Below are 11,952 nucleotides of genomic sequence, written 5' to 3' on the forward strand. Positions count from 1 at the left end.
TGCTGTTTGGGACCCCCTGTGTGATGTCTGTGGCCCCGTTCTTGAGTATATTAAAGATTAAAGCATATTAAAGATCAGATTTTTCACGCTTATGAGAACCATTGAGTGATGTACTCAAGAACGGGGCCCCAGACATCGCACATCACACAGGGGCCCTAGACATCTTAGGCTAGTTTCACATTTGTGCACGGCTGTGTACGTTCTTAGTGAAGCCCCGCCCACTGCCGCGTCTGACAGTTAAACCCTGCCCAGGTACGCATGCGGATGTTTGCATTTGCAAATCCAGATTGTTGCCTTCGACGCGGGTTGCAGCACCGTCAAAAGAACGTGGGCGGAGCTTAACAGGAGGGGCGCAGCAGTGGTCAAGGCTTCACTGAGAGCGTACGCATGCACACGGCTGTATGCAAATGTGAAACTAGCCTTTCAGGATTGAGTGATATACTCAAGAGCAGGGCCCCAGACATCGCAAAGGGGGTCCCAGACAGCGTACAGTGGGTCCCAGACAGCGCACAGGGGACATGCGCTGTCTATTTCCCCCCCTTGTGCTCTCTTACCCCCTTGCTCACTGTCTCTGCCCCCCTGTGCACTATCTGGGACCCCCTGTGGGCTGCCTGGGGTGCTGTGGGCTGCCTGGGGCTCCTGTGCGCTGCCTGGGGCCCTGTGTTCTGCCTGGGGCCCCTGTGGGCTGCCTGGAGTCATGTGCGCTGCCTGGGGCCCCGTGCACTTCCTGTGGCCCCTGTGCTCTTCTTGGGGCCCATCTGTTCTGCCTGGGGCCCCTCTGTGCTGCCTGTTGCCCTGTGCGCTGCCTGGGGCCCCTGTGCTCTTCCTGGGTCCCCTCTGTGCTGCCCGGGGCCCTGTGTGCTACCTTGGGCCCCTCTGTGCTGCCTGTTGCCCTATGCGCTGCCTGGGGCCCCTGTGCTCTTCCTGGGGCCCCTCTGTGCTGCCTTGGGTCCTGTGTGCTGCCTTGGGCCCCTGTGCGCTGCCTGGGGCCCTGTGTTCTGCCAGGGTCCTCGTGTGCTGCCTGAGGCCCCTGTGCGCTGCCTGGAGCCCTGTGGGCTGCCTGGGGTCCTGTGCACTGTCTGGGACACCGTGCGCTGTTTGGGGCTCCGTGCGCTGCCTGAGGCCCCTGTGCGCTGCCTGTGGCCCCTGTGCGCTGCCTGGGGCCCCGTGTGCTGCCTGAACCTGTGCGCTGCCTGGGGCCCTGTGCGCTGCCTGGGGCCCCGTTTGCTGCCTGGGGCTCCGTTATTGATTATATCACTCAATGGTTCTCAAAAAGCTGAAAAATCTGATCTACAGCAGCTGGGGTATATTCTGACCTGGAGGGGTATAATCTGGACTAGTCCAATTTCTACCCCGGGGTATAGTTTGGGCTAGGCCAGAATATACCCGGGGTATAATCTGGCCCAGAGGGGTATAAACTGGACTAGTCCAATTTATACCCCGGGGTATAGTTTGGGCTAGGCCAGAATATACCCGGGGTATAATCTGGCCTAGGCCACTTTAACCCCGGGTATATTCTGGGCGGGGGGGTTAATCTGGCCTGTTACACCGGTTATCAAAAAAGGGGGAGACCCCCCCACATCATTTCTTTATGGTCTCTCCATGTTTTTTTTTTTTTCCAGCTAAGGCAAAGGTGCCAGCTGTAAGCTGATAATAATAGGCTGGGAAGGTCCATGGTTATCTGGCCAATCCGAGCCTGAAAATACAAACTCTCAGCTACCTGCTTTCCCTTAGCTGGTTATTAAAAATAAGGGACTCCACGTCATTTAAAAAAAAAATTATTTAATAAGTTAAATAAGGCTAAACACCCTTAGTGCCACATGAAAGGCACTAAAGCGTACTGGTTTATTATATGTAGGGAGGGCTTATGAAATTATATATCTACAGGATATCTATCTGTTCTATTGATCCATCTTTTATGTATTCTATTCTATTCTGGCTGTACACCTAATACTGGGAGTAACATACAAGTGTGGTCAGTTAGCTCCATAAGACCTGTCCCACACGTCCAGATAATTCCGGTACCGGAAAAATCGGTACCGGAGTTATCCGTGTGCTCACAAGGCACATCACTGTGGCACACGTGCGGCAGCCGTGTGCTGCCCGTGTGCCGACTGGGTACCACACGGACCGTGCAGGAGACAGCGCTAGAGATAAGCGCTGTCCCCTGCATCTGGTGCTGAAACCGCCATTCATTTCTTCTCTCCAGCAGCGTTCGCTGGAGAGAAGATATGAAAAACCTTTTTTGTTTTTGTGTTTAAAATAAAGATCCCTGTCACCACCCCCCTCCCACCCCCTGTGCGCCCGCCCGCTGGAAATAAAATACTCACCCGGCTCTCTCGCTGCTTCCTCTCAGCGCCGCTGCTTCTTCCTGTATGAGCGGTCACGTGGTACCGCTCATTACAGTGATGAATATGCGCTCCACCCCTACGGGTGCCTGAACAGTGGAAACTCCCCAATTCTACCTGAAACCCTAATCCAAACACATCCCTAACCCTAATCCCAACGGTAACCCTAACCACACCCCTAACCCTGACACACCCCTAACTCTAATCCCAACCCTAATCCCAACCGTAAATGTAATCCAAACCCTAACCCTACCTTTAGCCCTAACCCTAACTTTAGCTCCAACCCTAGCCCCAACCCTAACCCTAGCCCTAACCCTAATCCTAGCCCCAATGGGAAAATGGAAATAAATAAATTTTTTTAATTTTATTATTTTTCCCTAACTAAGGGAGTGATGAAGGGGGGTTTGATTTACTTTTATAGCATTTTTTTATAGCGGATTTTTATGATTGGAAGCTGTCACACAGTAAAAGACGCTTTTTATAGCAAAAAAGTTTTTGCATCTCCACATTTTGAGACCTATAATTTTTCCATATTTTGGTCCATAGAGTCATATGAGGTCTTGTTTTTTGCAGGACGAGTTGACGTTTTTATTGGTAACATTCTCAGACACGTGACAGTTTTTGATCGCTTTTTATTCCGATTTTTGTGAGGCAAAATGACAAAAAAACAGCTATTCATAAATTTCTTTTGGGGGAGGCGTTTATACCGTTCCACGTTTGGTAAATTTGATAAAGCAGTTTTATTCTTCGGGTCAGTACGATTACAGCGATACCTCATTTATATCATTTTTTTATGTTTTGGCGCTTTTATACGATAAAAACTATTTTATAGAATAAATAATTATTTTGGCATCGCTTTATTCTGAGGACTATAACTTTTTTATTTTTTCTTTGATGACGCTGTATGGCAGCTCGTTTCTTGCGGGACAAGATGACGTTTTCAGCGGTACCATGGTTATTTATATCCGTCTTTTTAATCGCGTGTTATTCCACTTTTTGTTCGGAGTTATGATAATAAAGCGTTGTTTTTTGCCTCGTTTTTTTTTCTTACGGTGTTCACTGAAGGGGGTTAACTAGTGATCTAGTTCTATAGGTGGGGTCGTTACGGACTAAATATGTGTACTTTTATTGTTTTTTTTATTATTTAGATAAAGAAATGTATTTATGGGAATAATATATATATTTTTTTTCTTTATTTAGGAATTTTTTTTTTATTTTTTTATTTTTTTTTACACATGTGGAATTTTTTTTTTTCTTTACTTTTTTACTTTGTCCCGGGGGGGGGCATCACAGATCGCTGATCTGACAGTTTGCACAGCACTCTGTCAGATCACAGATCTGACTTACAGCACTGCAGGCTTACCAAGCGCCTGCTCTGAGCAGGCACTTGGTAAGCCACCTCCCTCCCTGCAGGACCCGGATGCCACGGCCATCTTGGATCTGGGCACCTGCAGTGAGGAGGAGCTAAGAGACCCTCGCAGCAACGCGATCACATCGCGTTGCTCCGGGGGTCTCAGGGAAGCACGCAGGGAGCCCCCTCCCTGCGCGATGCTTCCCTGTACCGCCGGAACACTGCGATCATGTTTGATCGCGGTGTGCCGGGGGTTAATGTTCCGGGGGCGGTCCGTGACCGCTCCTGGCACATAGTGCCTGATGTCAGCTGCGATAGTCAGCTGACACCCGGTCGCGCTCCCCCCGTGAGCGCCGCCGATCGCGCTGGACGTACTATCCCGTCGGTGGTCATACGGGCCCACCCTCCCTCGACGGGATAGTACGTCCAATATCAGAAAGGGGTTAAGGCCCATCATATTAAACCCAATTTTTATTTATTTTCAATTGAAAAAAAAAAAATTGTGAATTTAAACTACCAGTATATAGGATAGTCATTCAGTGTTTTGTGTCTCTGATAGTCTGGGCTTGTTGTGAATTTGCGTTTTGCTCCCTCTAGTGGTCATTAGTGATTTGACACTGGAGCTTCTGTCTTCTCCTATATGCTCACCTGGGCCGTTAGTTCAGGGGCGTTGCTATATAAGCTCTCTGGACCTTCAGTTCAATGCCTGGCATCGTTGAAATCAGAGCTAATCTGTTGTGCTCTTGTGTACTGATCCTGGTTCCTGCTTGTTAAAGCTAAGTCTCTTCCTTGCTTTTTGTTTCTGTTTTGTTTTGTATTTTTTTGTCCAGCTTGTTCCAATCTGTATCCTGACCTTTGCTGGAAGCTCTAGGGGGCTGGTGTTCTCCCCCCGGACCGTTAGACGGTTCGGGGGTTCTTGAATCTCCAGCGTGGATTTTTATAGGGTTTTTGTTGACCAAATAAGTTATCTTGCTTAATTCTGCTATTAGTAAGCTGGCCTCTCTTTGCTGAACCTGGTTCATTTCTGTGTTTGTCATTTCCTATTACCTCACCGTTATTATTTGTGGGGGGCTTGTATCTTGCTTTGGGGTCCCTTTCTCTGGAGGCAAGAGAGGTCTTTGTTTTCTTCTCCTAGGGGTAGTTAGATTCTCCGGCTGGCGCGAGTCATCTAGCGATCACCGTAGGCATGATCCCCGGCTACTTCTAGTGTTGGTGTTAGGAGTAGATATTTGGTCAACCCAGTTACCACTGCCCTATGAGCTGGATTTTTGTATCTCGCAGACTTACACGTACCTCTGAGACCCTGTCCACTGGGGTCATAACAGTATGCCAGGCCAGTATTGAAGATTTGATGCATTGCAGAAGTGGGATTATAAGAAAGAAAATTTTGAGTTTTTTTTTTCCCTCTCTCATTTTTTTTTTTTTTTCTTTTCCCCTTTACCTCAGAGTGGCTTAAGCTTGCTGCAGACATGAATGTCCAGACCTTGATTACAAGTGTGGACCAGCTTGCTGCTCGTGTGCAGGGTATACAAGATTATGTTATCAGAAATCCTAGGTCTGAACCCAAGATACCGATTCCTGAACCATTTTCAGGAGACCGATTTAAGTTTAGGAATTTCAGGGATAATTGTAAATTGTTTTTGTCCCTGAGACCCTGTTCGTCTGGAGACTCTGCTCAACAAGTAAAAATTGTTATTTCATTCTTACGGGGTGACCCTCAAGATTGGGCTTTTTCTTTGGCGCCAGGAGATCCGGCATTGGCTGATATTGATGCGTTTTTTCTGGCGCTCGGTTTACTTTATGAGGAACCCAATCTTGAGATTCAGGCAGAAAAAGCCTTGCTGGCTATGTCTCAGGGCCAGGACGAGGCTGAAGTGTATTGCCAAAAAATTTCGGAAATGGTCCGTGCTGACACATTGGAACGAGTGTGCACTGGCTGCTAATTTTAGAAATGGCCTTTCTGAAGCCATTAAGAATGTTATGGTGGGTTTTCCTATTCCCACAGGTCTGAATGATACCATGGCCCTGGCTATTCAAATTGACCGGCGGTTGCGGGAGCGCAAAACCGCAAATTCCCTCATGGTGTTGTCTGAACGGACACCTGATTTGATGCAATGTGATAGAAAAACCGCAAATTCCCTCATGGTGTTGTCTGAACGGACACCTGATTTGATGCAATGTGATAGAATCCTGACTAGAAATGAGAGGAAAATTCATAGACGCCGGAATGGCTTGTGCTACTACTGTGGTGATTCTACACATGTTATCTCAGCATGCTCTAAACGTATAACTAAGGTTGTTAGTCCTGTCACCGTTGGTAATTTGCATCCTAAGTTTATTCTGTCTGTAACTTTGATTTGCGTAAGAAAAAACAAAGTCCAGCTCACCATATCGACATTCCCGGAGGCTCGGAGCACGGAACCGCTGTGTCAGGGCGTAGGCAAACATAAAAGGAAAAGAATCCAGCTCAACGATGCAGTGAAAGATCCGTAGCTTTATTTCACTTCAAAATAGCGTGTGAGGACAAAACATCAGCACATTAAAACCAAGATCAACGCGTTTCCGGTGACTGAGCACCCTTAATCATGATTAAGGGTGCTCAGTCACCGGAAACGCGTTGATCTTGGTTTTAATGTGCTGATGTTTTGTCCTCACACGCTATTTTGAAGTGAAATAAAGCTACGGATCTTTCACTGCATCGTTGAGCTGGATTCTTTTCCTTTTAACTTTGATTTGCTCACTGTCATCTTATCCTGTCATGGCGTTTGTAGATTCAGGTGCTGCCCTGAGTCTTATGGATCTCTCATTTGCTAAGCGCTGTGGTTTTATTCTTGAACCATTAGAAAATCCTATACCTCTTAGGGGTATTGATGCTACGCCATTAGCAGAAAATAAACCGCAGTATTGGACACAGGTTACCATGTGCATGACTCCTGAACACCGCGAGGTGATACGTTTTCTTGTTTTGCATAAAATGCATGATGTGGTTGTTTTGGGGCTGCCATGGTTACAGACCCATAATCCAGTCCTGGACTGGAAGGCTATGTCAGTGTCAAGTTGGGGCTGTCGTGGTATTCATGAGGATTCCCTGCCTGTGTCTATTGCTTCTTCTACGCCTTCGGAAGTTCCGGAGTATTTGTCTGATTATCAGGATGTCTTTAGCGAGTCCAGGTCCAGTGCATTGCCTCCTCATAAGGAATGTGACTGTGCAATAGATTTGATTCCAGGCAGTAAATTTCCTAAGGGAAGACTGTTTAATCTGTCGGTACCTGAACATACCGCTATGCGTTCATATATCAAGGAGTCTCTGGAGAAAGGACACATCCGTCCGTCTTCTTCCCCTCTTGGTGCGGGATTCTTTTTTGTGGCTAAAAAGGACGGATCTTTGAGGCCTTGTATTGACTATCGGCTTTTAAATAAGATCACTGTCAAATTTCAGTTTCCTTTGCCGCTGTTGTCTGACTTGTTTGCCCGGATTAAAGGTGCCAAGTGGTTCACCAAGATAGACCTTCGTGGTGCGTACAACCTTGTGCGCATTAAGCAAGGTGATGAATGGAAAACCGCATTCAATACGCCCGAAGGTCATTTTGAGTACTTGGTGATGCCTTTTGGGCTCTCTAATGCCCCTTCAGTTTTTCAGTCCTTTATGCATGACATTTTTCGGAACTATCTGGATAAATTTTTGATCATTTATCTGGATGATATTCTGTTTTTTTCTTATAATTGGGACTCGCATGTGGAGCAGGTCAGGATGGTCTTTAAAATTTTGCGTGAAAATTCTTTGTTTGTCAAGGGCTCAAAGTGTCTTTTTGGTGTACAGAAGGTTCCCTTTTTGGGGTTCATTTTTTCCCCTTCTGCTGTGGAGATGGACCCAGTCAAGGTCCGAGCTATTCTTGATTGGACTCAGCCCTCGTCAGTTAAGAGTCTTCAGAAGTTCTTAGGTTTCGCTAACTTCTACCGTCGTTTTATCGCTAATTTTTCTAGCATTGTGAAACCTTTGACGGATATGACCAAGAAGGGCTCCGATGTGGCTAATTGGGCTCCTGCTGCCGTGGAGGCTTTCCAGGAGTTGAAACGTCGGTTTACTTCGGCGCCTGTTTTGTGCCAGCCTGATGTCTCGCTTCCCTTTCAGGTTGAGGTGGATGCTTCAGAGATTGGAGCAGGGGCCGTTTTGTCGCAGAGAGGCCCTGGTTGCTCTGTTATGAGACCTTGCGCCTTTTTCTCTAGGAAGTTTTCGCCTGCTGAGCGAAATTATGATGTGGGCAATCGGGAGTTGTTGGCCATGAAATGGGCATTTGAGGAGTGGCGTCATTGGCTCGAGGGTGCTAAGCATCGTGTGGTGGTCTTGACTGATCACAAAAATCTGATGTATCTCGAGTCTGCTAAACGCCTGAATCCTAGACAGGCCCGCTGGTCATTGTTTTTCTCCCGTTTTGACTTCGTTGTCTCGTATTTACCAGGTTCAAAGAATGTGAAGGCCGATGCTCTTTCCAGGAGCTTTGTGCCTGATGCTCCTGGAGTCGCTGAACCTGTTGGTATTCTTAAGGATGGAGTTATCTTGTCAGCTATTTCTCCAGATCTGCGACGTGTGTTGCAGAGATTTCAGGTTGATAGGCCTGATTCTTGTCCACCTGACCGACTGTTTGTGCCTGATAAGTGGACCAGCAGAGTCATTTCCGAGGTTCATTCCTCGGTGTTGGCAGGTCACCCAGGAATTTTTGGCACCAGAGATCTGGTGGCCAGATCCTTTTGGTGGCCTTCCTTGTCAAGGGATGTGCGGTCATTTGTACAGTCCTGTGGGACTTGTGCTCGAGCTAAGCCTTGCTGTTCTCGTGCCAGCGGGTTGCTCTTGTCCTTGCCTGTCCCTAAGAGACCTTGGACACATATCTCCATGGATTTCATTTCTGATCTTCCGGTGTCTCAAGGCATGTCTGTTATCTGGGTGATATGTGATCGCTTCTCCAAGATGGTCCATTTGGTTCCTTTGCCTAAGCTGCCTTCCTCTTCCGATCTGGTTCCTGTGTTTTTCCAGAACGTGGTTCGTTTGCACGGCATCCCTGAGAATATTGTGTCAGACAGAGGATCCCAGTTCGTTTCCAGATTCTGGCGATCCTTTTGTAGTAGGATGGGCATTGATTTGTCGTTTTCGTCTGCTTTCCATCCTCAGACTAATGGACAGACGGAGCGAACTAATCAGACTTTGGAGGCTTATTTGAGGTGTTTTGTCTCTGCTGATAAGGACGATTGGGTGACCTTCTTGCCGTTGGCTGAGTTTGCCCTTAATAATCGGGCTAGTTCCGCCACTTTGGTTTCGCCGTTTTTCTGCAACTCTGGTTTCCACCCTCGTTTTTCTTCGGGTCATGTGGAACCTTCTGACTGTCCTGGGGTGGATTCTGTGGTGGATAGGTTGCAGCGGATCTGGAATCTTGTGGTGGACAACTTGAAGTTGTCACAGGAGAGGGCTCAGCGCTTTGCCAACCGCCGCCGCGGTGTGGGTCCCCGACTACGTGTTGGGGATTTGGTGTGGCTTTCTTCCCGCTTTGTTCCTATGAAGGTTTCCTCTCCCAAATTTAAACCTCGTTTTATTGGTCCTTACAAGATATTGGAAATCCTTAATCCTGTATCCTTTCGTCTGGATCTTCCTGTGTCGTTTGCTATCCACAACGTGTTTCATAGGTCCTTGTTGCGGCGGTACGTTGTGCCTGTAGTTCCTTCTGCTGAGCCTCCTGCTCCGGTGTTGGTTGAGGGCGAGTTGGAGTACGTGGTGGAGAAGATCTTGGATTCTCGTCTCTCCAGGCGGAGGCTTCAGTACCTGGTCAAGTGGAAGGGCTATGGTCAGGAAGATAATTCCTGGGTGGTCGCCTCTGATGATCATGCGGCCGATTTAGTTCGTGCCTTTCACGCCGCTCATCCTGATCGCCCTGGTGGTCGTGGTGAGGGTTCGGTGACCCCTCACTAAGGGGGGGGTACTGTTGTGAATTTGCGTTTTGCTCCCTCTAGTGGTCATTAGTGATTTGACACTGGAGCTTCTGTCTTCTCCTATATGCTCACCTGGGCCGTTAGTTCAGGGGCGTTGCTATATAAGCTCTCTGGACCTTCAGTTCAATGCCTGGCATCGTTGAAATCAGAGCTAATCTGTTGTGCTCTTGTGTACTGATCCTGGTTCCTGCTTGTTAAAGCTAAGTCTCTTCCTTGCTTTTTGTTTCTGTTTTGTTTTGTATTTTTTTGTCCAGCTTGTTCCAATCTGTATCCTGACCTTTGCTGGAAGCTCTAGGGGGCTGGTGTTCTCCCCCCAGACCGTTAGACGGTTCGGGGGTTCTTGAATCTCCAGCGTGGATTTTTATAGGGTTTTTGTTGACCAAATAAGTTATCTTGCTTAATTCTGCTATTAGTAAGCTGGCCTCTCTTTGCTGAACCTGGTTCATTTCTGTGTTTGTCATTTCCTATTACCTCACCGTTATTATTTGTGGGGGGCTTGTATCTTGCTTTGGGGTCCCTTTCTCTGGAGGCAAGAGAGGTCTTTGTTTTCTTCTCCTAGGGGTAGTTAGATTCTCCGGCTGGCGCGAGTCATCTAGCGATCACCGTAGGCATGATCCCCGGCTACTTCTAGTGTTGGTGTTAGGAGTAGATATTTGGTCAACCCAGTTACCACTGCCCTATGAGCTGGATTTTTGTATCTCGCAGACTTACACGTACCTCTGAGACCCTGTCCACTGGGGTCATAACAGGGCTTTTCTTAAATCCACTGTCTCTGGGAAACAAAGCCTTGATATTCTTATTTTTAATAAAGTTAGGATAGCAAAACTAAAAGGAAGCAAAGTCCTTAACTTTAGCAAATAAACTTTTTACTTTTTTTAAATGGCACGTCCTGTAAAAAAAAACGCTATTAATCCGTAGATATGGGGTTAATTTGCAGGTTAACAGCAATGTAAAGCAGCACGGCCACCACACTGAAAACCTCACTGATAGGAGGAAATGAACTTTAGTGCAGCCTTCAGCTTTCAGTCAAAGCGGAGCGGTTGGAACGGTTTCAGTCACCGATCAGTACATAGTGAGTGGCAGCTGTAACCAAGCCCCGGCACTGACTGACAGTCTACTCTGTACTGATGTAATGCAAAACCGTCTGTCAGTCAGTGCTAGCGTGTGATTACAGCCACGGCTTACTGTATACTGAGCGGTTTTTGAAACCGCACCTCTTTGACTGAAAGGTGGTGGCTGCTGGGAGGAACAAAGTTAATTTCCTCCTGGCAGCAGAGCTTTCAGAACAGCATCCGGGCAGATTTACAATGCTATTAAAGGGGTTGTCCACTACTAGGACAACCCCTTCTTAAAACAAATGTTAGGCCCCGATAAAATAATAAAGCCTTTACTCACTTCCTTGTCGGCATCGTTCTCGCAGTGTTGGCACTCGCTTTCCCTGAGGATGTGATGCGGTGTTGTGACACGTGGCTCCGGTGCCCAATCAGCACTGGCGTCAGTATCTCCGCCTTCAGACAAACTGAACATGTAGAGTAAGTCCGGGCTGCAGCTGATCCCCAGCTTCCTCTTCATTTTCAGTTTGTCCGGAGGTGGAGACAGTGACGCCAGCGCTGATTGGGTGCCAGCATCACATCTCACAACACTGCATCACTGACCTGGGGACAGCGAGTGCCGACACCGCAGGAACGGCGAAGACATGGAAGGAGAGAATAGGCTTTATTATTTTATTGGGGCCGAACATTTGATTTAAGAAGGGGTTGTCCTAGTAGTGGACATCCCCTATAACCTGTAGATTAACCCCATATCTGTAGGCTAATAGTGTTTTTTTTACATGGCAGGTTCCCTTTAAACAGAAAGTGTTTGCATTGGCAAGCCAGCATATGGAGGCATATAAATCGTTGCTTTAGGTTCATACTGATATGTGTTGCACCCAAAACCACAAGTATATAAGCAAAGGTGCAGATAGCAAGCAAAGAAACGTACAGTCAGTTCTGTGCTTATTAGCCTTTTTCTGTAGGATAAAATTGTGTTGCATGCATAGAGTAGTAAAGACTTTCTTTTCTTTTATATACATATTAACATCAGCATTCATACAAACATATTCACCCACATTTATAGTAAACATGTATTCACAAAGGGAAAGTGGAAATATTAAATTACAGAAGCTCTAGCCAAGGTAAAAATGTGACTATTCGTAATATACGTAAACCCAATATACCTCTGTTCTGGGGGACGAACTAAAAGGAATGAATTAAAGAAATAAATAAAAAGAAT

This window comes from Ranitomeya variabilis, chromosome 2, assembly GCF_051348905.1.
Source record: "Ranitomeya variabilis isolate aRanVar5 chromosome 2, aRanVar5.hap1, whole genome shotgun sequence".
Classification (NCBI taxonomy): Eukaryota; Metazoa; Chordata; class Amphibia; order Anura; family Dendrobatidae; genus Ranitomeya; species Ranitomeya variabilis.